Source organism: Callospermophilus lateralis, chromosome X, assembly GCF_048772815.1.
Source record: "Callospermophilus lateralis isolate mCalLat2 chromosome X, mCalLat2.hap1, whole genome shotgun sequence".
Taxonomy (NCBI): Eukaryota; Metazoa; Chordata; class Mammalia; order Rodentia; family Sciuridae; genus Callospermophilus; species Callospermophilus lateralis.
In genome coordinates this window covers 27,298,324-27,325,373 of record NC_135325.1, presented here as the reverse complement: position 1 = coordinate 27,325,373, position 27,050 = coordinate 27,298,324, and positions in this window count along the sequence as shown.

The following is a 27,050-nucleotide window of genomic DNA, read 5'->3' as shown; positions in this document are numbered from 1 at the left end:
ACTCTTTAAAGAAGAGGATTAAAAACCAGACCTCAACAATTTGATATTTGTGATGTTCAGCATCCAATAAAAATTACTAAACTTTTGAGAGGCATAAAAACGTGACCTATTCCAGGATTTAAAAAAAAAAAAAATAGCCAATAGAAGCAGACTCAAAGGTTACAGAGGTGAAGGAAATAGCAGACAAGGACCTTAAACAGCCATAATGAGTATGTCAAACTACACGGAGGAAAACACAAACATGAAGAGGAAAAAATGGAAGCCTTTAAAAAGGACCCAATGTTATTCCACTCATGAGACTCGTCTAGAACAGGTCAATTCATAAGGACAGAAAGTAGAATGGTGGCAGCCAGAGGCTGGGGAGAGGCGGAAAGGGGGAGCTGTTGTGTAACAGGTACAGAGTTGCAATTGGAAAGATAAAAAAGTTCTGGAAATGGATTATGGTGATGGCTGCACAACAATGTGAAATTACATTTAAAAATGGGAAAAAACTGTGAATGTTATCTATATTTTTCCACAATTTGAATAAAAAGAACCACATGGAACTTCTGGAGATGAAAAAGGCAATACCTGAAATGAAATATTCACCAGGGACTTAATAATAGGTTAGATTCCTTTTTAAATATTTTTTAGTTGTTGATGGATCTTTATTTTATTTATTTTTATGTGGTGCTAAGGATTGAACCCAGTACCTCACGCATGCTAGGCAAGCACTCTACCACTGAGCCACAACCCCAGCCCCAATAGGTTAGATTCTAGAGAAGAAAAGTACATTAGTCAACTTTCTATCACGATGACAAACATGAGGAAAACAACTTTCAGGAGGAAAGGTTTATTTTTGCTCACAGTTTTAGAGGTCTCAGTCCACAGTCGGCTAGCTCCATTGGTTTTGGGCTGGTGTGAGGCAGAACATCATGGAAGGGCGTGGGGGGCAGAGGAGAGGCTCACTCCCTGGTGGCCAGTAAGAAAAGAAAGAGAAAGGAAAAGAAAAGAGCAATGGCGTACTTCCTCCAGCTAGGCCCCGCCCACTGAAGTTTCCACCACCTTCCAAGAGTGCCATCACCCTGGAACCAAGCCTTCAACACAGGAGCTTTGGGGGACATTTAGTATCCAGCCAGGCAAGGTGGCACACTCCAGGGGCTCAGAAGGCTGAGGTAGGAGGATGATGAGCCTCAGCAACTCAGCGAGGCTCTATCTCTAAATAAAATATTAAGAAGGGCTGGGCATGTGGCTCAGTGGGTAAGCACCCCTGGGTTCAATCTCCAGTACACAACACACACACACACACACACACACACACACGTCAAAATTTAAAAACTGGATGAAAGCTATAAACCTATACATGTAAGAAGCTCAGTGGACCCAAGTAAAATAAATCTCTTAAGGAAATCACACCAAATAAAATTCTAATCCAATTCCAATAAAACAATGAGAAACTATGAAAGAGAAAAGAGATCACAGAGGAAGCCCCCAATTAAAAAGAAAAATTAGAAAAACACCACAGACTTCTTATCAGAAAGTGTGCAAACCAGAAAAATACGGAATGACATCAGTAAAACACAGAGGGAAAAAAAAGTCAGTCTAGAATTCCACACACAAAGAAAATACAGCTACAACGTGAAGGTGAAACAGACTGTTCCAAACAAAGAGCCGAGAGAATGTGCAGCCAGCAGATAGCAGCCACAGAGAGGTCAAAGGAATTTCTTCCTGCTGAGGAAAATGATACCAGATGGGAATTTAAATCAATATCAACGAATAAACAGCACAGCAGTGGTAAATATGTGATAATACAAAACACTTTCATCCTCACTTTTTAGTTTACTGAAAAGATATGGACTATTTAAAGCAAAAATAATAGGCATATTTTGTGAGATTTATAACTCATGGAGAAGTAAAACAGAAGCTAACAATATCGCAAAGGATGGGAGAAGAAAATAAAACATTTTAAAAGGATCGTACATTATACATGAAGTGGTACAACATCAGGTGAAGGTACACCGTGATAAGTTAAAGGTGCGTGTTGTAGCCCATAATAACCACTAAAACAATAAGAGATATAGCTAATAAGATAGTACAGGGGGAAAATGGAATACTAAAATATACTCAAAATATTGTGTGAAACTGCATGGCTTACACGGCTAGCAAGGTGGGCAGAAGGTGGCTGGCTGTGGTTGAGGCTATAGCAACCCACCATGTGACAGGGCCAAGTAGATCTCTGCAGTCTGTAGCAGCCACATCCCTCCCCACCAAAAAAAAAAAAAAAAAAGCACGAAAAGAAGAAAAGTCTGGATGCGGTGGCACATACCTGTAATCCCAGCACCTTGGGAGGCTGAGGCAGGAGGATCACAAGTTTGAGGCCAGCTTCAGCAATTTAGAGAGTTCCTAAGCAACTTAGCAAGACCCTGTCTCTAAATAAAACTTAAAAAGGGCTGGGGATGTGTGGTTCAGTGGTTAAGCATCCCTGGGTTTAATCCCCAGTACCAAAAGAAAAGAAAATACATATAGTTTATGATATAGCTTATGTAATCACTAACCTCAAAATTATTATAGTGACCACATCATTAGTAGTGTACTTTAGAATTTTACAAGAGAGAGGAAAATATGTTGTGATAGTGAAGGGACCAATTCATCAGAAAGAAATACCATTCTTATATATGTAGGCACTCAATAAGAGTTTTAATATGCATAAAATAAAAACTAATGGAACTAAAAGAAGAAATTGACAAATCCATCATTGTTTGTACATATCATTACTTTTTCCTCAGTAATTAATACAACAAGTAGATGGAAATTCAGTAAGGATCAAGAAGATTTGTAACATGGACACAAAAAACTAACCAAATTTACATTTATAGAACATTCCACCCAACAACAGAAAAATACAGAATTTTCTATAAAACATCTATATGTCCATGGAAATGCAAAATGACTGAGATCATAGAAGATATTACATATGACCACAGTAGAATTAACTTTGATAGCAACAACCAAACAAATCTGAAAAACCTCCAAATATTTGGAAATTAAAGATAAATTAGCCTAGGGGCTGGGGATATAGCTCAGTTGGTAGAGTGCTTGCCTTGTATGCACAAGGCTCTGGGTTCAATCCCCAGCACCACAAAAAAAAAAAAAAAAAAAAAAAAAAAAGCTATATAGATATACAGAAACATCCTTCATGGCCTTGGACTTGGAAATACTTAGTAAAATACAAGCAAAATCAATCTAACTACACACAAAGAGGATAATACAACTGGGGTTATTCCAAGAGTGCAAGGTTGATTTAATATTTGAAAGTCAATCTATGTAGTTCACCACATTAACAGGCTAAAACACACACACACACACACACACACACACACACAGAATTCTTTCTTTCTTTTTTCTTTTTTTTCCCCCTTTTTTGGTACAGGGATTGAACTCAGGGGCACTCAACCACTGAGCTACACTTCCAGCCCTTTTTTATTATTTATTTTGAGACAGGGCCTTGCTAAGTTACAGAGGCTAACTTTGAACTTGCCATCCTCCCACTTCAGCCTCCTGAGTGATTGGGACAATCATTTCAATACATGCAGAAAAAGTATTTGACAAAATTCAACAGCCATTCATGACAGAAACTCTCAACAAATCTGGAATACATAGGAACTTCTTGGGCGAAGTAAAGGGGATCTAAAAAGCCTGTAACTAACATGTTTAATAGTCAAAGACTGAATTCTTTTCTTCTGATTTGAGGATTAAGAAAATGATGTCTGTTCTCATCACTTCTATTCAACATTATACTCAAAGGTTCCAGGCTGAACACTGTGTGTCCCAGGCCTGTAATCCCAACAGCTCAGGAGGCTGAGGCAGGAGGATTGCAAGTTCAAAGCCAGCCTCAGCAATTTAGCAAGGCCCTAAGCAACTCAGTGAGACCCTAACTCTAAAATATTTAAAAGGGCTGGAATGTGGCTTAGTGGTTAAGTGCCTCAGGGTTCAATCCCTGGTATTAAAAAAAAAAAAAAAAAAAAAGTTTGTTACCCCAGGGATTGAACCTGGGGTGCTTTACCACTAAGCTATATCCTTTTTATTTTTATTTCAAGATAGGGTCTTGCTAAATTGCTGAGGCTGGCCTTGAATTTGTGATCCTCCTGCCTCAGCCTCCTGAGACACTGGGATTACAGGTGTGTACCACCATCCTTGGTTCCAAAACTGCCTTGATTTGCAGACAGTGTAATTGTACACATAGAAAATAATAAGGAACAAGATCTAATAAGTGAGTTTAGCAAGGTCACAGGATTCAAAGTCTACATACCAAAATCAGTTGCAGTTACTAGCAGTTATGTTAGTAAAAGACCAGTAGAAGGGGCTAGGGTTGTGGCTTAGAAGTAGAGCGCTCACCTAGCATGTGTGAGGCACTGGGTTCAATCCTCAGCACCACATAGAAATAAAGATTAAAAAAAAAAAAAAAACAGTGGAAAATGAAATTTAAAAACACCATATCTTTTACGATAGCATCTAAAACCTGAAATGCTTGAGGATAAATTTGACAAATATGCGCAAGATCCGTGAGCCAAAAACTGAAAACAAACTGAGTCTAAAATTTATTTCAAAATGGTAGGCATAGTTATGAATTCCTTGCCATTTCCAGATACTTTGCTAGAACTTATGTTTTTATACAACCTACTGTTTGCCATGCACATTCTTCTTAATGTTTCACCCATACTATCTCATTTAATCCTCAAAAAAACCCTTTAAGAAGGTACTACTAGTATCCCTACCTTCACAGGTGAGGAGAAAGAAGTACAGAAGGTAACTTGCCCTTCATCACACAGCTAGTATAGGGTATGTTATGATTTCAAAACCTGGGAATTTGGTTCTAGAGACCACACTTTGAAGGCTTTTGTTAAAGTGAATCTCAGATCCACCAACAGACCTATGCACATGTAAGTATGTAGCAAAACCTTTGCAAAACTTTGCTACTTGCCTTACCCTTTGATAGTTGCCATTCTATTCAAATCTCTTTCATTTTTTTTTTTTTTTTAAGTTGAGGTGCCACCTGTTAAGTTGATTTCACAAGCCCTTAATGGATGGAAAACACTGTTACAGTCTCCAAAGTGCTGGGCACCGGAAGGGTATTAGTAAGATGTTTTCTTTGGAATGTTCTCTTCTCCTCCTTCACTCAAACATCAAGGGCTTTTGTTTGGAGAGTGAAGTATAATATCTGATAATCTTTTGGCAACGCATTTTCTGCAGAGTGCTGGCATGTGACTTTGGGTAGGGAACTTTTTTTTTTTTTTTTCTCAACAGTGTAGGTTTTATATGTCAAATGGAGAAATTTATTGAGTCTTTCTTAGGCATCGTTACCCAGAGGCACCTGCTACTTCTTTTCCCTTTGCACTTCTATAGATGGATCCCCAACCTCGCATCTACTAGCAAGGGCTCAGTCGCCCATCTGCACCCCCAGCCCATATTTTACTTTTTCTTTTTGGAGTAGGGGTTGAGTTAGAGGGACAGGTCTAGTGATCTGAACTTGGAGTTCTGAAATCTACAGGAAACCAAGGCTGAGGGCTGGGGAGGTAGCCTAGTGGTACAGAACTTGCAAACCTGGCTGGGTGGCCTCATGACCCTCCAAAGTCTCAGAAGGCCATCACAGTGGTGACCAGTTCCATCTTTGAAGAGAGAACAGGGCTGCAGGGGTAGAGGGATTCAAGCTGTCACATGGAAGATTTAAGTTATGGTTATGGAAAGATTTTTTGGTCCTAAGCCAAGACAAAATGACAGAGGATTACTTATGAAAAGTCTCTAAGTTACTAAGAACAACCTTTAGTTCCAGGAAATCCTGGAGGGCAGAGGACCAAGATGTCTGGGGAATGAAGTGCTGTTTGCCTAAAGAGGCAGGGGAATGGACAAGGTCACTCTGTCATTGTATAGTTAAATTCTAGCTTTTACACGTGGATTGACAAGTCTATGGAATAAGCTCTAGAATCATTCCTGGGTTATCATTATTCTCCACAAAAAATAAGAAAACTTTTCAGAGAGGTGAAGTGGCTCGCCAAGTGCATCCAGAAAGTTCCACAATCCAGACTCAAAACTTAGGTTTCTGAGACACTTAAGTCCCATCTTTGGCCTGAGGCACCCACCCCTGCCTTCCCTGGCTGTTATACTATTGTCCCAGGAGAAGAGATATCCCTGGAGAAGGGTCGCAGAGGGGAGGGGGAATCCAACTGTATTCGCTGTGCAATTTTAAAAGCTTTGCAAAATAACCTGCAGGGTTCTTGGCTTATGTGATTGAAAAGAATTTCAGCAGACAAAGTCATAGACAAAGGTTTACTTAGGGAGTAGGTACACATTCAGGGCAGGATGTGGGCCACCTGGAGAGTAAGAAGCCCCACCTTGGGCTGGGGGTCCAATATTTGTAGAAGGGCTGTAGTTAGGGGCCAGACTGCAGGTGGAGCCAAGGTCTGGCTGTCTGTTCTCCCTGCATTTGGTATTTTCCTAGGGCTTGGGCCAAGGCCTCTTGTTCAAAAGTGGTTTCTGCAATTCAATGGCTCAAGGGCTTTCCTTTAAGGCAAAGTATCTCTTTATCCTAGTCCCTAGTTCACCATGGCTGCGACCATATAGTCTAAATGTCTTTCCCATTTTCAGGCTACATTTCTTAGAATTTGGCTCAGAAAATAAGAACCTCAGTCCCATGCAACCGAGTAAGGCCTAATATATCTGTTTACCCTATTGACATAAACTGCTTTTTACAGCATGATTTTATTTTCCTTATGGATTTTTTTTAAATATTTATTTTTTAGTTATACATGGACATAATCTATTTTATTTTTATGTGGTGCTGAGGATCAAACCCAGTGCCTCATGCATCATAGGCAAGTGCTTTACCCCTGAGCTACACCCCCAGCCTTCCTTATGGATTTTGTCACCTGTCATCTGGGCATTTCTCCTCTATCAAAGAAGGGGACAGTTACTTTGCTGTGGCAATATTGCAGTCAGCAGATTATTTGGGTGTGGCTGCTGTATTTGGTATATCCAGTGCATGACGATATTTAGACCAAGTACTACCTGAGCTGTTCTCAGAAATAAGACTTAAAATGGATGTTTCAAAGTACATGGAGCACATATTCTTTGTTGATGTATATTAAAATATATATTAAATATATATACAAGAAATATATATATTTTTTTCTTTTTGCAGTACTGGGGATAGAACCCAGGGACTTGGGTATGCGAGACAAGTGCTCTGCCACTCATGGAACTGTACCCCAGCTTTATTTTTCTTCTTCTTCTTTTGTACCAAGGATTGAACTCAGAGGTGCTTAACCTCTGAGCCACATCCCTATTTTCTTTTCTTTTTTAGGTATCAGAGCTGAACCCCAGGATGCTTAACCACTGAGCCCCATCCCCAGCCCTTTTTATATTTTATTTAGAGATAGGGTCACCCTAAGTTGCTTAGGGCCTTGCTAAATTGCTGAGGCTGGCTTTGATCCTCCTTCCTCAGCCTCCTGTCCCACTGGGATTACAGACCTGCACTTGGCTGCCTCTTTATTTTTCTTAAGTGTTTGCAAATACGTATTAGCTGTGCAATTTTAAAAGCTATGCAAAATAAGAGTTTACATATCTTTCCATAAAATCTTGCTGTTTGTGGTAAATTGAAACAGCTACAATAGCTAACAATGACACCCCCCACCCCTCTTACCAACCTTCCCCGTTGTCCCCTGCAGCCACACTTGAATGCTGAAAGGTGACTCCATAATCCTTCAAACTGTGACCTGCATCCGGCTCCTGTTTGCACATGGTTGATTAGTCCAGAAGCAAACATCTGACTCAGACTGAGCCAGTAAGAATCATTTCCTTTTAATTTTGGAATTGGGAACGAGGGTGAGTCAGTTTCTCCTGTATGGCTAGAGCTGGGTAAGTGGGAATCCATAGGCAGCCGTAATGCAACCTGTATACAGGAAGTAGACTAGCTGGCCTGCAGAAAGAGTTGGCATGAAGATCCCAAGCACAGAGGAGGAGAGGTGAGGGTCAGAAAGAAGACCATCTGGGTTACAGACAGTTTTCTGTTCCACAGAGTAGACCTTCCCAGGAATAAACATAATAAATAAGTAAATTATCTCATCTACTTAAAAAAGAGAAAAGTATTATGGAGAAAAGTAAAAGGACAGGGGCTAAGGGAGATTGAGGAATGACCTCTACCCTGCTGGGGTTCCTGGGAATCAGAGTAGACTGTGCCTCTGAGTTTATAACTTAGGAAAACCTGAGAACCCTCTAGCTCCAGCCATTTATTTTTGTTTTGTACTGATAATTTAATCCGAGGATGCTTAAACTCTGGGCCACATCCCCAGCCCTTTTAAAAATTATTTTATTTAGAGGCTGGGGTTGAGGCTCAGTAGTAGAGCTCTTGCCTGGCATGTGTGAGGCACTGGGTTGGATCCTCAGCACCACATAAAAATAAATAAATCAAATAAAGGTATTATGTCCATGTACAAAAAAAAAAAAAGTTTAAAAAAAAATTTTATTTAGAGACAGGGCCTCGCTAAGTTGCTGAGGCTGGCTTTGAACTCATGATCCTCCTGCCTCAGCCTCCTGAGCCACTTGGTTTTAGTTGACTAACAATCGCGGATTCCGGAGGTCACACAGCTGAGTGGTGTCGTGGGTCTCCCACTGGCTTTGCTGTGGACGACACCCCTGACGTGTGGGCTGTGGTGACAGCGGTTGCCTGGGTTACTTTTCAGGGACTTGAAGGTCACTTTTGTCAAAAGCACCGACTCCTCACTTGGGCCCGCTCAAGTGTCGGATGGGTGACCTTTGGGTGTCAGGCGGCTGGGCCAGGCACCCTCAGCTCACGCTCAGCTGACATTTCCCGCACAGGAGCCGGTTTAGCCCATGCGCAGGCCACTGCCGGCGCCTCATGTCACCTCTCCCCACACCTTAAGCCCTGCTGCTTCTTCATCCCGTAACTGTCCCCAAACGCTACCCTGAGGAGGCAGATTTGAGACTTGGGGTTCCCCCTCCACCCTCTTGGGGCCACCTGGTGAGTACACTTCTGTCTCAGGGAGCAGCTCAGGTGCCGCAGGCGACAGGGCCTCTCTCTGTAAGAAGCTGGGTCACCCGAGTTGGAGGGAGCTGGGCCTTTGCCCTCCTGTCCTCTGTCCTGGGTTTGCTGCCTGGGGCTGGTGACTCCTTGACCTTCCCAGCCTGCCCAGCGACAGGGACAGCCCCCGGCAAAGAGTCAGAGATAGGAGAGCAAGTGCTGGGGCCCTTGGGCAGGCGCCTGCAGGTCTGTGACAATTGCATATGGTTACTCAACACCCTACTGTGTACACCGCGGTGCAGAGAGGCCTGGAGCCCATCTGGCCAAGGAGGACATCCTGTGGATGGAGTCAAAAGGAGACCCAACTGGGTGCGGTGGCACGTACCTGTAATCCCAGTGGCTCAGGAGGTTGAGGCAGGAAGATCACAAGTTCAAAGCCAGCCTCAGCAACTTAGAGAGGACCTAAGCGACTCAGGGAGACCCTGTCTCTAAATAAAATACAAAATAGGGCTGGGGATGGGGCTCAGTGGTTGAGTGCCCCAGTACCAAAAAGTCAAACCAAAACAACAACAATAAGACAACAAAGCAGACCCAGCTGAGGCCCATGCTCCCCATAGGCCAGGGCCTCGTCTTGCTCCAGTCCATGACACATGGGCTTAGAAGAAAGAGAGGTGGATGAGGAAAAACCGGTGGGACACTGGCTCTGGTGTCAGGTGTAGTAGGAGAGCCTGGGCTGTGGAGCCTTTCCTTAGTGTCCTAAATCATTTGTGCTGTGGTAAAAAAGACGGAACAAACATGATATAACTGTGAGCAGCACCTCAATCCATCTCCAGAACTCGTCTGTCTTCCCAAACTGAAATCTATGATCAAGTCCAAGGGGACACTTGAACTTGATCGTGTTCATTAAATATGAATTCCCTGTCCCCTGCCCCAGATCCTACTCTCTGTTGCTGAGTCAGAAGATTCCAGTACCTCAGATAAGCGGAATGGCACAGCCCGTGGCCCCTGGGGTCTGGCTTCTTCCACTTGGCAGAATGTCTCTGAGGTTCTCCGCGTTGCAGCCTGTGCTGGAGTTTCCTTCCTCTTTAAGGCTGCATAACATTGTCCTGTAGAGAGGGACCACATTTTGTTTATGGCCCCTTGGCTTGCTTCCATCTTTTGGCTACTGGGAATCACCCATGGTCATTCACAAATTTAGTCATCCAGCTAGCAATTAGAGGTGGACGAGCCACTCACCACAGACAAGAGTCTCAAATTGCATCATGGTTCAGTACAAAACATTTCTTTAATTCTTAGATTTTCTCTTTATGCTATAACTGGTACATCATCCCTGCAAAAAAAATTCATAAGTGTAACTATAATTGACATGCAGAGAATTAAAAGTGAGTGTGTTCACTATTTGCTGTGTCTTTGTTTAGAACGGTTTCTGTGCTATATAAAAGCACAGAAACCGTTCTAAATAAATATAAATATTTATATATAATAAATATTTATATAAATAAATATAAATATCTATTTATATAAATAAATAAATAAATGTACACACACATAATATTTTCTATTATTATTATTATTATTATTATTATTATTTTGGTACTGGAATTGAACCCAGGGCCTTGTGAATGTTACTCTACCACTAAGCTACATTTCCAGCCCCAACTTGCTTCATTTAAAATTTTTTTTCCCCCAAGCACTGGGAATTGAACTCAGGGTCTCATGCATAGTAGGCAAGTGCTCTACCACTGAGCTACATCCCAGTGCTTTTTAACTTAATGTATCATAGGCATGTTAGCATACATAGATGTAGTTAATTCTATATCAAATACCATTGTACACTTTTTTTTTTTTTTTGGACCTCAGGGATTGAACCCAGGGACGCTTACCCACTGAGTCACATCCCCAGCCCATTTTTATATTTTGTTTAGAGACAGGGTCTCATTGAGTTGCTTAGGGCCTTGCTAAATTGTTAAGGCTAGCTTTGAATCTGCAATCCTCCTGCCTCAGCCTCTTAAACTGCTGGGATTACTGGCATATGTCACAGACCATCTATACACACTTTCTTTATGAATCCCTTTTGATAGATATGTAAATTGTTTGCGATTTTTAAACTATGAACAACATTCTTATAACCATCCTTATCTATACACTGATTGTCAATTTATGAAAGAAAATCAATAGGGCAAATTCTTCAAAATACATTACTGAGCCAGAGAATATTCACCTTTAAAATCTTACTAGCTACTGCAAAATTCCCTTCTAAGAAGTTCTATCCATTTATATTCCATCCCGTGACAACATTTAAAGCTTATATTTTGGTAAAACACGGATGCTTCTTTGAACTAGATATAAACAATCAAGATATAAAAAAGATCAACTTTCTGATTCACATTTACTGTGATTAATTTATAATTATTCTAAAAGCAAGGAAAATTAAATATGGGGTTCCATTTAAAGTGTGGGTGTTGGTTATCGGCTACTGCTGTAATGAGCTACTGCAGAATGGTTTAAAACCGCACCGATTTGGTATCTTACAGCTCTGGAGGTTAGAAGTTCAGCATGGGTTTTACTGGGTAAAAATCAGACTGTCAGCAGGGATGTCTTCCTTCCTACTGGGGGATTTCTAGAGAATTCCATTTCCTTGTTTATTTGGATTGTTTAGAGGATTTAGTTCCTTGCTATTGTGGAACTGTGTCTCCATTTCCCATTCCTCTGGCTGGTTTTAAGGTGAAGGCCATTCCCAGATTCCGGAGGCCACCACATTCCTTGGCTGGTGGCCTTCTTCTTCCATCTTCAAAGCCAGCCATGGCAGGTCATGTCCTTCTCATGACACAGCTCGCTGATCTACTTTACTGCCTTCTTCTCCCACTTTAAGGACTCATGTGCTTAGGCTGTTCCCGCCCAGATAATCCAGCATAATTTCTCCATCACATGATGCTTAACTTTAATTTCATTTGCAAAATCCCTTTGCCAAGCAAAATGCCATATTCACAGATCCTCAGGATTAGCACAGGACATCTTTGGGGGGGGGGTCATTGTTTGCTAAGCATAATATGGTATTTTATATATATATTTGTTTGTTTTTGTTTTGGAGTACCTGGGATTGAACTCAGGGGCATTTGACCACTGAGCCCCATCCACAGCCCTATTTTGTATTTTATTTAGAGACAGGGTCTAACTGAGTTGCTTAGCACCTCTCTGTTACTGAGGCTGGCTTTGAACTCGCAATGCTCTTGCCCACACCTCCAGAGCCGCTGGGATTACAGTAGTGCACCACCACACCCAGCCATAGTATGGTATTGTATTTTATTTTTATTTATTTTCACTTACTAAATACTTGTTGGTTGGGCATCCACATATGACAGGCAACTTGGAATGATTTCATGCTCTTGTTTTGTTTGAAGTCTACAGGGAGATGTAGACATTAACCAAGGATCATGAAAAACAAATGTATAAATATGAACTGTTGGGAAGGAACCTAATGCCATACAACTCTATAATGTGGGGAAGTGAATGAGCGTAAGGTGTCAATGAATGTGTGTCACTCGGGGTTTGGTACAGGAAACAAGAGCGTACTCTAGCTGGGCAGTGGTACAAGGCTATAACCCCAGTGGCTCAGGAGGCTGAGGCAGGAGGATCTCCAGTTCAAAGCCAGCCTCAGCAACTTAGCAAGGCCCTAAACAACTCAGTGAGACCCTGTCTCTAAATAAAATATAAAATAGGGCTGGGGATGTGGCTCAGAGGTCAAGTGCCCCTGGGTTCAATCCTAGTACACTCCCCCCAAAAAAGGCATTTAATACATGGAATTAGGTATTAATAAAACAGTTGAAGGTACTGGAAGCTTTAGACTAGGCCCCCAGAATAACTCCCAGAATGCCCTTGAACTAATCTGCTGCAGAAGCTGCTAACTTTGCCACATCCAGAAAGGTGGAGAAATCAGGAGGTCCTGATAGCCTGTAGAGTTGGAGAACACGGTTTTGGCGATGCTTTAGAGATTGAGAAGCCGAGATCAGGGACCACGGTAGGCACCACGGCTGTGTTTTGACAATCCTGAGGCTAACACTGCAGTGCGACTGCAGAACAAAACAAATGTCCCTATGACCTTGCCTGCCAGCAAAAACAGCAAAGGCAGCAAGAAGATGGCCTCTCCCTCACCTTCATCCCTCCAACCCCAGGAAGTACATGTAATTGGGGGAACCTATTTCTCATCCAGAACTCTGACATTGAGGAAGCCTTGGAAATGTAGTTTGTATTCCAACTTCTGCTTTCAAGAAAACTCTACAACCTCTAAGGAACTGCAGCTACAACAGATGTCTTCACGGAGGACTTGAAAGTTGAGTTGAAATATGCAGGGTGGTAGGACGCAGCTAGGTTAAGTAGGGGAAAGGTATTCCAGCAGCAGAAGCAGCAGAAGCAAAGGCCCTGAGGCAGGAGGGGAAAGAGCAGGTTCAAGGGATTGGACATTAGTCCAGGACATGAGACTCCAGTAACTCCAGCAGCATGAGTCTAAGCACCTTCCCTCTTGTGCTTCACCATTAATGTGATATACATACTCTGCATGCAATTGCTACAAGCATCACTTATGAATTTCCTCTTCTTGCTGTTATTCATAATTTTTTATTTTGGGTACCAGGAATTGAACTCAGGGGCACTTACCACTAAGCCACATCCTCAGCCCTATTTTGTATTTCATTTAGAGACAGGGTCTCACTGAGTTGCTTTGCACCTCGCTTTTGCTGAGGCTAGCTGTGAACTTGTGATCCTCCTGCCTCAGCCTCCTGAGCCATTGGGATTACAAGTGTGCACCACCGTGCCTGGGTATAAATTTTAAAATATTGTTTTTATTTTTTGGTACCAGAGATTGAACCCAGGGGCACTTTACCACTGAGCTACATCCCCATCCCTTTTATTTATTTACTTTTTATTTTGAGACAGGGTCTTGCTAAGTCACTTAGGGCCTTGCCAAGTTGCTGAGGCTGGTCTTGAACTTGCAATACTCCATGCCTGACTAAAATATTTTTATTTTTTAAAGCAATGTTGGGGGTCAAACCCAGGGCCTCACACATGCTAGACAAGTACTCTATCATTGAGCTACACACCAGCCCCAAACTCTAAACTATTTTAGACTTACTAAAAAAAATACTGACTTATGTAAGACCCCGTGCATGCCAACTATCCACCTTAAAATAGAAACATTACAAAAAAAAAAAAAATTACACTCCAGGCACGGTGGCACACACCTGTAATTCCAGCATCTTGGGAGGCTGAGGCAGGGCAATTGCAAGTTCAAGTATCAGTAACTTGGCGAGACCCTAAGTAACTTAGCAAATCCCTGTGTCAAATAATAAAAAGAACTGAAGATATAGTTCAGTGGTAGAGCACCCCTGGTTTAATCCCCAGTACCCCTAAAAATTGCACTCCACTCTGATCCCCTCCTTCACATTGCCTCCCACTACAAGAGCTAAATATTCTAAATTTGATGTTTATCCCCCCCATTTCTTCTGTTTCTTTTTTTTTCTTGCTATGTAAGTATGTGTCCATAAACAACATAGTCATTTCATCCATCTTAAAACCTAATCTAGACAGGTATGGGGGTGCACACCTCTAATTCCAGCATCTTGGGAGGCTGAGGCAGGAGGATTATGAATAACAAGTCCAGCCTCAGCAACTTAGTGAGGCCCTAGGCAACTTAGTGAGACTCGATCTCAAAATACAAAATAGAAAGGGCTGGGGATGTGGCTCAGTGGTAAAGCACCCCTGGGTTCAATCCCCAGTACAAAAACAACAAAAACCAAACAAACAAAAAAACAACTAATCTATGACAATAATAGAAACAACACAATTAAAATATTAAAAACAAAACAGTAGTAACTAATGATGTTGCGGGTGTTTCCATTCTGACATCTTCTTTGGAGAAATATCTACTGAAGTTTTTTGTTTTTAATAGTGAGGCCCTAAGCAACTCAGCAGGACCCTGTCTCCAAATACAAAATAGGCCTGGGGATGTGGCTCAGTGGTTAAGTGCCCCTGGTTCAATCTCAGGTACCAAAAAAAAAAAACAAAAAAAAAACAAAAAAAAAAAACCCAAAACAAACAAAAAACCCCACACATACACACACACAAAAAAACCAAACAAAAAATAACAACAACAAAAATTAATATCTGGCCTTTATTCTTGCTGCAGTAATAAGCTCTTCATCTGTGACCTGTGTTTTCTGTCATAATCCATGAAACCATGACAGGCCAACTTGCTTATTGGGGTGTAGGGTGAAAATCTCAGACTTTTCACAGTGGTTGACAGTTTTAGTGAGGAGGACTGGAGGCTGAGAGACATGGTTTCTGGAAGGGAAAGATGAGTATGACCTGGGTAAACTCATGGAAGCTGAGGGAAGTGCATGAGAATCAATCGGGAGTAAACCCGTTGACCAAGTTATCTGATCTGTGGGGCAAAGTATGGTCCTCCCTTCTATTGCCTAGTAATGAGAGGGACTGAAGAGGTGGACGCACACTGAGTATGAATCGAACCCAGGGCCTCCTGCATGTGAGGCAAGCACTCTACCAACTGAGCTACATCCCCAGCCCCAGGTGGGCCATTTTATGCCATAGCCCCTACTGTGGTCTACCATGTCAGCCTTAGATCTACTGGGAAAGGACAGTAAAAGGTCTTAAGAGTCTTTTACAGTGAGTCCTGGCTGCTAAAATTGAGCTTTGGGCCTCCTGGGGAGATTTCCCTGAGACAAACTCTCAAGGGAAACCATCAAGGATCCATTCATTATGCTTGAGGCTCTTACTGTCACCAAAGCAGGCCTGTTTTGTCTGCCACTCGGTATACCAATTGCTGAAAGGGTGAGTTTTGCACAGGAGAGTTTATTCATGAGGTGGCTGAGTGTGAGGAGACAGGAGAGCAAGTCTCAAATCTAAATATGCGAGGATAGGGTTTGGTGATATTTATGGGGTAAAGAAGCCAGATGCGGTGGCACATGCCTGTAATCCCAACAGCTCAGGAGGCTGAGGCAGGAGGATCACAAGTTTGAAGCCAGCCTCATTAATTTAGTGAGGCCCTAAGCAACTCAGTGAGACCCTGTCTCTAAATAAAATACAAAATAGGGCTGGGGATGGGGCTCAATGGCTGTGTCCCTGAGTTCATTCCCTGGAACCAAAAAAAAAAAAAAAAAAAAAAAAAATTATATATAGTAGGAAAAAGGGCTGGGGATGTGTCTCAGTGGTTAAGTGCCCCTGGTACCAAGAAAAAAGAAAAAGCAAAGAAGCAGGGGATTTTAGGTGGGGGCGATGGGGATCAGAGATGAAGCAATCTGGTCTGTACATGCATAATCAATCCTCATAGCTCTTCATAGCATGTATGCTCAGCTAGCATGATTTCGAGGTGGAATTTTCAGCCTTCTGATGTCAATCACCCATCAGACACCTGCACAGGCCCAAATGAAGAGTTAGTTGTTTCAACAAAAGTGGCCTTTGAGTTGCTAAAACGTAACCTAATTATCATCATGACCCACATGTCAGAAGTGTTATCCACAGCAAAGCTAGTGGGAGACTAATAATAACACATTGCTCAGCTGGATAAGCTCCAGTATTATGGATTTTTTTTTTTCTGAGGTACTGGATATTGAAACCAGGGGCACTTGAACATTGAGCCACATCCCCAGTCCTATTTTGTATTTTATTTAGAGACAGGGTCTCACTGAGTTGCTTAGGGCCTTGCTAAGTTGCTGAGGCTGGCTTTGAACTGGAGATCCTCCTGCTTCAGCCTCCTGAGTCACTGAGATTATAAGCATGTGCCACCACGCCACTGGCCTGATTTTTTTTTTTTTTTTTTGTATGAGGGATTGAACCCAGGGGAACTTAACCACTGAGCCACACCCCCAGCAACCCCCACACCTTTTGTGTTTGTGTGTGTGTGTGTGTGTGTGTGGTGCTGGGGATTAAACCCAGGGCCTTGTGCATGTGAGGCAAGCACTCTACCAACTGAGCTATATCCCTAGGGCCCCAGCCCTTGTTTAAAAAAAAAAAAAAAAAAAATATATATATATATATATATATATATATATATATATATATATATATTACATTTTTAATTGTTGATGGACCTTTGTTTTATTTATTTTATTTTATATGTGGTGTTAAGAATCGAACCCAGTATCTCATATATGTTAGGCAAGTGCTCTACCACTGAACCACAACCCCAGCACCCCCCCCTTTATTTTTTATTTCTCAATAAAATAATTTCTTTTTTCTTGGTACCAGGGGCACTTAACCACTGAGCTACATCCCTAGCCCTTTTTTCTACTATATATAAAGGGTCTTGCTAAGTTGCTCAGGGCCTCCCTAAGTTGCTGAGGCTGGCTTTGAACTCATGATCCTCCTGCTTCAGCCTCTAGAGTTGCTGGGATTATAGGTGTGTGCCACCATGCGTGGCCAGAATTACTGATTTTTAAAATCAGCTAAAAACTAGTGACTAGAAGCAAATGAAGCTAGAGGGTTGTTTTATTCAGCTTTTTGTCACTGTAACCAAAATATGCATCAAAAACAATTTAGAGGAAGAAAAGTTTATTTGGGGCTCCTTGTTTCGGTCCATAGATAGCTGACCCCATTGCTCTGGGCCCAAGATGAGGCAGCATTATGGCAGAAGGGCCCTCATAGGAGAGCTGCTCAGCTCAGGGTGGGGTCAGGAAGCAGAGGGGAGGGGAGGGGCCGCAGAGAAGATGCAGTCTTCCAGGGCACATCCCCAGGGACCCACCTCCTCCAGCCACGCCCCACCCACCTAGAGTTACCACCCAGTCGGTCCATTCCAACTGGGACAGACTGATGAGGCTACAGTTCTCACAGTCCAATTATCTCTCTTCTTAATATTCCTGCATTAACACAGAGCTTTGGGGGATACCTCATATCCAAACCATAACAAGAGTTTATTCGGGTTTCTCTTTGGTTTCATTACTGCCTTGAATTGGGTTTACAAGGCAAGCAAAGGTGAGCCACTGGAGAATGAGAAACTGACCCACCCAGCTGTGCTGGAAATTCCCCTATTTTTTTTTTTCTTTTGGCTACCAAGGACTGAACTCAGGGGCATTCAACCACTGAGCCATATCTCCAGTCCCATTTTGCATTTTATTTAGAGACAGGGTCTCACTGAGTTGCTTAGGGCCTCATTAAGTTGCTGAGGCTGGCTTTGAACTCGAGATCTTCCTGCCTCAGCCTCCTAAATTGCTAGGACTCTAAGCCTGCACCACCACATCCAGCCAGAAACTCCCCTATGTTGAAACCAGGTGAGAACATAAGAGACGTTATTCGGTGATGGAGTAGCGGAGGTGTTGTACTCAAGTGGAACCCTCAAAGAAGGTGTCTGCTGTATAAACTGAGCCCAAGTTAGCCAGGAGTGTAAACCAAATAGCTTCAGCCAGAAAGCCAAGCATCTGGCTCAGAGAAGAGGTCTGGAAAGCTGAAACTGAGTTCAGCATGAAGAGCTACCTGCCTAATATAAAGTGTGAGTGAGAAAAAATCTTCAAAAGTTTGTTTGGTTGTATGGTGAGCTGCTGCCACACGGCCTAAAATGCAAAGCCTTTTGTTTCATAGCTCAGAGCCAATCCTTCTTTCCTCCTTTACTCCAACCTCAGCTACTTGAAGAAAGATGATTAGCCAGGCACAGTGGTGCATGCCTATCATCCCAGCGGCTCAGGAGGCTGAGGCAGGAGGATCTCAAGTTCAAGGCCAGCCTCAGCAATTTAGCAATGACCTACGCAACTCAGCGAGACCTTGTCTCTAAATAAAATATAAAAAAGGGCTGGGGATGTGGCTCAATGGTTAAGCCCTCCTGGGTTTAATCTTTGGTACCAAAAAAAAAAAAAAAAAAGAAAGAAAGAAAGAGAAGAAATATGATTAGAGGTGGGACCAAGGTTTCCCTGATCCTGCAGGGAGTTGAAAACCATATGCACTCATCCAAGGGGAACTGGGAGAAGTGAAGGATTCAAAATGTTATGGATCAGCTGGATACAGGTGCCCAAGTCACTATCTCATCTCGACTGGGGAAGGCAAAAAGCAAAGAGATCTCACTAGTAGTACTTAGGTAAGGGTCACGGTGGGGACCCAAATCTAATTTGTGAATGAGATCCACAGGGCCTATTCCATGTATTGAGGCTGTTCCTTTTGTATCTGAATGTACAGTAGGAATATAGTGTGTTCAGTCCCATCCTATAAGTACAGGGCAACTGAATGCCTTACACACAGGCTGATGACATTTGAGCTGCTATCCCGGACACCACCAGCACCTTCTGTGCTATCTTTCTGACACTGAAAGATCAAGATCAGTGTGTACTAGTGTACTAAGGCCTCCAAAATTCTCTTGGGGGTGTGTAAGCTCTTTTGCCATTGGCCATCAGTGAGTGAGTTAGGATTTAGCATGAGTTTCTCTGCTGTTCGATGTCCAAAGCTTTCACTACACAGGGGTAGCCAACAGCAGTTGCTAACAAACCCTGACAAATTTCAGGGACCTGCTCACCAAGCAAAGTTTGCTGGGACCATGTGGATGGATTTATGACAGCAATCCCTCTGGAGGTCACAGAAAAACAGTTTGCCCCTCCCCACCAACCAAAAAAGAATCCCCAGAACCTTATTGGACTCTTTGGGTGTTGAAGACAGTTTGTACCTCATTCAGCCACGCTCCTTGGTCTTTTCGTCAGGTTAACTGTCAGGCCAATCAGCATCCTGCGAGTGGGCCTTAAACCAACAGGCTGTGTTTGCAGATGTCCTTGCAAGCTATGACACGCTGTTCACCTTTAGGGTTCTGCAAACGTAATGATCACAATGGATGATTTTGCTGACTGAAGACTCTGGCAAAGGGAGGCAGCTACCACCCAGAAATGCCCCTTGGGCTTTGGAACAAGTTGCCTAACTGACAAGAGCTACTAGAAATAACCCCTTTGAAAAGCAGCGATTAGCTACTGAGACCTTGTCAACATGGAACACCTTTTCCAACAGGGCAAACAAGACAAAACAAACAAACAAACAATAACAACAACAAACTGGAACACCTGACTCATGGAGATCTTGTGAGTCTCTAGCTGATGGTCCCATTTTGGGGTGAGTTAATTCAGAATCAGCGGGTGGCATAGACTCATTAAGCTTTCACTTGTCAACAGGAAGTGTATTGAAAAGAAGTAGCTGCCCAGGCCCAACCAGCACCTTGACTTTAGCCTTTGGGGGAGAATTTATCCCCTGCTCTGTAACCTGGAGCAAAGCTACTTTGGCTCAGTGGGACCTTGGGTTCTCAGGAGTTCCTCTAAGCCAGGCCTGGGTCTCCGATGGCTCAATTGAACTGAAAGCCAGTGGTGTTCCCTGGAATGCTGTGGCTGCTCAGCCTCCCCACCAGCTGCCAGGAACCAGCCGTGGATGTGGGCTGTTGAGTGGGCAGAGCTCAAAGCTGCTGTCTTTGCTCTGACCGATATTCCCTCTGATGAACCTTGTTAGGTTTTTTACTAACTCGTCAGCTATTGCCAATGGTTTATTTGTGTGGTTTGCCACATGGAAAAATACAGACTGACAGTTCAAAGACATCTCTCTTTGGGGTCATGTACTGTGGAAATAAATCATGGTGGCTGATCAAGTAGACGCCCATGGAAAGGCCCGTTGTCTGAAGACACCCATCAAGCTGCTGATCAAACCTGCATTGCCCAGATTACTGCTCCCTGAATCGGACATGGCAAGATTCCCACAGACTGGGTACAAATAAAAGACTTTAAGTATCTGATGCAGAGGCTACCACTGCACACTGAATTTGTCACTTCTGTCAAAAGTTGACCTGTTTTTCTGCAATCTGTATACGGGGTAAAAATGGGAATTCATATCCCACTTGAATCAAAGTGTGAAATATGATATATCAAGAACTATGTAATGTTTTGAACAACCTACAATAAAAATTAATTAAAAAAAATAAATAAAATAAATAATTAAAAAAAAAAAAGTTGACCTGTTTTGTCTCACAGTGAGGGAGGCCATATTGAAGGGCTATCACTCCACCTGTGGGACCTCACTGCTCCTGTCACTTTTTCAGGTTACTGTGTTACTGTTCCAGTCTGATCAGCTGAATCTAAACAAATCACCGTGACCCTTGAGATCAATCTGTATCTTGTGATCAACTTCCTATTTGGAGGCTGACACACAATGGGCTGATTGTCAAGGTATTCAATGGTTCTTCCAACCTCCCTACCATCCAAACACATCTGGCATTGTGGAGTTTGACCAGCCTCCTCAAAAATCTGCTTAGACCAGGTACAGTGGCACATGCCAGTAATCCCAGCAACTCAGAAGGCTGAGGCAGGAGGATCGAAAGTTTGAGGCCAGCCTCAGCAACTTAGTGAGACCCTGTCTCAAAATAAAATATAAAAAAAGGGCGGGGGATGTGGCTCAGTGGTTAAGCACCCTGGGTTAAATCCCCAGTACCAAAACGAAAGCATGCCATGAAACAGAAATGCCCTCTTTGATTACTCTTCTCCTCTTTTCAATATAGTTCTCTCTTAGCGTCTGTGAATTCAGTTTCTGCTTTATAATCTGAATTTGCTCTGACCCTTCATGATCCCCGCACTAATTCATGGCCTCTCTCTAGGTATGCATTCTTCTTTAGCTTCCTCTGCCATCTGTTTCATATTTTCCAGTTCTGATTTGCAAGAGAGGTAACATGACATAGTCCATCTGGCTTTGGGGCCAAGCTACATCATAGATTCCTGGGCTGCCTATGAAATGCATGCTCATTGGTTAGGAGCCCATGCTGGCCAAATCTGCCAAAGCCTTGACTGGGGAAAAGGGCACACTGGGTCGTATGGAATAAGATGTGGAGCAGCTCCCTCAGCCGGAGTCCGCAGTGGGGTAGTTTCCCTTAGAAGAAACTATGGGTGGCGAAGGTACTGATATATGGAGAGGCTGCTGTGGTTAGAGCACTGAGTGATGTTTCACCCTCTTTGGAACCTGCATCCTCTCTCTCTGGAGGAAGAAGGAGTGGAAATAAAATAGGTTGGTGAGTGACTAAAAGGTAAAGGGCAGAAAGCATCAAGTCTGAACCATTCCAGGCATCTTCAAAACTATCTTTCTTTCTTTCTCTCTCTCTCTCTCTCTCTCTTTCTTTCTTTCTTTTCTTTCTTTCTTTTTTGTGGTGCTGGGTATTGAACTCAGGGCCTCAAGCACATTTGAGGCAAGCACTCTGTCTCTGAGCTACAACCCCATCCCTCTTTGACACTTTTTGCTTGTAAATCACTAAAAGAAAATTTAAAAAACAAACAACCAAGCTAAAAAAAAAAAAAAAAAACAAACCCAAAACAAACAAACAAAAAACAAATGCCAGGTGCAGTGGTACATGCCTATAATCCCAGCTACCCTAGAGGCTGAGGCAGCAGGATTGCAAGTTCAATTTGGTAATTTGGTAAGATCCTGTGTTAAAATCAAAATAAAAAGGACTGAGGGTGTAGGTCAGCGGAGGAGTGCTTGCTTAGCATGTGTGAGGCTCTGGGTTTGATCTCTAGTACTGCAAATAAACAAAACAAAAAACCCCAAATAGCTGCTTATGTTTTCATGCTTTTGGAAGTTTTCTAATCTACTTAATAAGTTTAAACAGTTGCAAATGATGTGTAATACTTATGGTGAAAAGTCCCATGCTGTAACAAAGACAGCTCCAACATTTAGTGCCTTAAACAATAAAGTTTCTTTCTTTCTCATAGTATGGTTTTTAAGTTTCATCCATACATGGTTTCCAAGATTGTTTTAGTGGTTACCATTCCAGGCAGCAGAGAGAAGGAGCAGAATCCTGGGGCCAAAAAATTTCTTTTAAGCAAGTGAAGATGAAGTTGCTACATCACTTCTGCTCACATTCCTTAGGAAAAATCTTTGTCACATACAGCATAGCTGTGCTGCAAGGGAGGCTGGGAAATGTAAATCCAGGTTGCACAGTCACATTCTGGCTACAACTCTATATTGTTATGAATGAAAGGCCAATGAATTTTAGTGAGTGGCTCCTCATGGTTTGTAGATCTGTAAACTAAAAGACAAGTTATCTGTTCCCTCTCTACTCAATATCAAATAGGGATATGAGAACAGGATAATCATAATGAAAGTCCTATTTGGAGAAAGGAAGAATTAGAAACACTAATAGTCATTGGTCCATAGTGTTCGTTAAACCCACTTAGCAAGTACCAATGCTTGTATCAGTTAAGGTAGGCCTTGCTGCTGTAACAAAGAGGCCCCTTAATACTTAAAGTCTTAAAAAGCAAAGAAGTCTACTTCTTTCATGTCACCTTCTGAGCTGAGGGTTTTAGATCTCCACACAGTCATACTCGGGATTCAGGTTCATGACGGATCTGCCATCTATAATGTGAGATTTCCAAGGTCACTATAGTCATTTCCATTCCAGCCAGTGGGACAGGAGATGGAAGGATCATCCTGGGGCCAAGGATTGTCTCGTAAGCAAAAGTTTTCCCTCAATACTTCTGCTTCAATTCCATTGCTGACAGCTCAGTCCTCTAGTTGCATCTAATTTCAAGAAAGAGGACATTTAGTCTCTGGTTGAGTATTGGTATCTCTGTTATAACAATGGAGAGAATAGAGTTTTTTGGACAACTGGCAGTTTTCGTCACAGGATATAATTTCCAACATACTATTAAAATTGACCTTCAAAATGAAATGCACATCATTTTATCAAATGTATCCAATGGATGCTACATTCTATAGTGATTTAATAGCTATTATTATCCATTTTTAAAAAACTTAAATAAACTTTGTTCCTTTTTCTACTAGAAGTCATAATTCTATTTTACTTCTTCCCCAAAATGTTATGCTAATGTAACATATTTTTAGACTTGAAAACCTTTTATTAATCATCTTACCATACTTCTCTGAAATAAAAAAGTGTGCACATATATGTATATATTAGGTATATACATAGATATATTTAAAATTAAAATAAATGTTTAATTTCCTGTGACCAAAAGCCTCTGAGTGCTAAATCATTGTTCTTTTAGATTAAGTTACCATTATAGTAATTAGTAGTATCCAATTGATCAGAACATCATACATTTATTACAGATTTAAAAAATTAATTATTAAAACTTTATTTCATACCTATCACTTATATGAGTTGGATGAATGTTTTTAATAGTCTATATATCCATGGATGACTATTATTTATTGTTAAAATGACCCAACGGGAGCTGGGGTTGTGGCTCAGCAGTAGAGCGCTCACCTAGCACATGAGAGACCCTGGGTTCACTACTCAGCACCACATAAAAAAATAAAATAAAGGTATTGTGTCCAACTAAAACTAAAAAATATTTTTAAAAAAAAATGACCCAACAATAGGGGGAAACTCCATTGACACTACAGTCTATAATACAATCACTGAAAATATAAATTGTGCTTTCTGGAGTTAAACAATACGGAGGCCCATCCTCAAAATTTATTCCTTTAATGTAAAGGTGTACAAGAAGTACACCTTGACTCCAATAAACATTAAAGAAGAATGTTCTGATTTTCTATGGAAAAAGTATAAAACTTTTATTAAGAGATATTAAAGATCTAGGGCTGGGGCTCAGTGGTAAAGTTCCCAGCCTAGTGAACAAGAGCCCCTGGTCAATCCCCAGTACCACACACACACAAAGATATTAAAGATGTAAATAATTAAGAAATATACCATGCTTGTGGATTAGAAAACTAATATTGTAAAGATGTTTTTGGGGGCTGGGGATGTGGCTCAAGTGGTAGCGCGCTCGCCTGGCATGCGTGCGGCCCGGGTTCGATCCTCAGCACCACATACAAACAAAGATGTCGTGTCCGCCGAAAACTAAAAAAAAAAAAAACTAAAAAAATTGTCTCTCTAAAATTTAAAAAAAAAAAAAGATGTTTTTTATCCTCCAAATGATCTATAGATCAATGCACACCCAATTAAAACCCCAAGAGACTTTTTGTGGAACCTGAGAAACTGATTCCAAAATTTATATGGATATGTTAATAGATAAGAATATCCAAATTATTCCTGAAGAAGGCAATGAAAACTGCCCAACCAGGTAAAAAGTCAATATAAAGTATAATAATTAAGGCAGGATGGTATTATACTACAGACAAAGTGACTAGTGGAATGGAATAAGAAGCCTAAAAATAGGCCTAGATAATAATCACTGATGTATGGTATATAGCAGAGGTGGTATTCCAGATTAGTGAAAAAAGATGAAATTCTCAATGAATTGTCTGAGCCAATTGGCTATCTGTGCAAAAGAAAAAAAAATAACTGAAGTTTTATTCAGCCATAAAGAAAAATGAAATTATGTCATTTGCAGGAAAATGGATGGAACTAGAGACCATTATGTTAAGCAAAATAAGTTAAACTCAGAAGGTCAAGGATCATAGGTTTTCTTTCTGATGCGGAAGCTAGAGAGGAAAAAGGAAAAGAAAAGTGGGGGTGGATCTCATGAAAATCAAAGGGAGATCAGTAGAAGAAAGGGACCAGTGGGTGGGAGAAGGGAAGGGAGGGGGCAAGTGCTGGGGAGTGATATTGGCCAAATCATATTGTTATATTGTGTGCATGTAGGACTATGTAACAACAAATCTCATCAATATGTACAATTATAATGCACCAGTAAAAAATGTGGGGAGCCAGGCATGGTGGTGGCATATGCCTGTAATCCCAGCGACTCGGGAGGCTGAGGCAGAAGGATTACAAGTTCCAGGCCAGCCTCAGCAACTTAGTGAGGCCCTCAGCAACTTAGCAAGACCCTGTCTTGGGCTAGGGCTGTAGCTCAGTAGTAGAGCGCTTGCTTAGCATGTGTGAGGCACTGGGTTCAATCCTCAGCACCACATAAAAATAAATAAATGAAATAAAGGCATTCTGTCCATCTACAACTACAAAAAAAAAAAAAATTAAAAAACAAAAGACCCTGTCTCAAAATAAAACATAAAAAGCCGAGGGTGGGGGGGTTGCTGGGAATGTAGCTCAGTGGTAAAGTGTCCCTGGATTCCATTCCCAGTTAAAAAAAAACAAAGTGGGGAAAAAAAAATTGGACCTCTATCTCATACCACACAAACATCAATTCCAGGTAGACTAAAGACAAGACCAAAGAAATTTATGCATCTTTTTTTCTCTCAAGACAAACCACAGTGGGGAATGTTTGGTGATGAAGGGGAATTCCGATCTCTTCTCATTCATTTATTTCGAAGATGATGTATGCCAAAACCCAAATCTGGCTGTGTTTGTCACACACTGCTCCAATCATTATCCTGATCTTGGGGCACTAGAGCCTGTGGTTAAGGCTAGAGCAGGGTAACCATACCTAGTTCTGGTTTCCCTGTCCCAACCTCAGCAGCAGACAGTTGGTTCCACAAACCCACGCCTAGATGGGCAGTGTCAAGGAAAGCACCGCTATCAGATGAGATCAAACTGTGTGGAGACAACCAGATTAGGTAATTTTGCTTCATATATCTGTGTGGGATCAGATCTGGCTTTCTCCACAGCCCAGAACCACTCCATAATGCCAAACTTTGCAATCTCAGAGGTGGTAGAAAGGAGATAAAGTAGAAGATCACTATGGGCCAAATTCCTAAATGGTTTAAATTTACACTCTCAGTAGGTTGGGGTTGCTGGACCTGCTGTGTTCCCATTTTTGTGAGAAGAGATGACCATTCACCTTCGAGTCCCAGGCTCACATGTGAGGGAGGTATCACTGACTACTGGTTAGGCTAGGGAGCTCTGCCTCTACCTGCCTCTGCTATTTCAAATGAGTCAGGACTGATAGCAGCTAGACAATGGCTTCCTCAGACCTAAAGGTAGGTTTGCTGGAATCTTCTGGTATTGTTTGAATCAGCTTTTTTGCTGCTGCTACTGAAAGACCTGACCAGAACAACTGTAGAGGAGAAAAAGTTTATTTACGGGCTCATAGTTTCAGAGGTCTCAGTTCATAAGTGAGACCTCCATTCCTCAGGGCTGCAGGTAAGGCAGGACATCATGGAGGAAGAGTGTGGCAGAGGGAAGTGACTCACATGGTGATCAGGAAGCAGA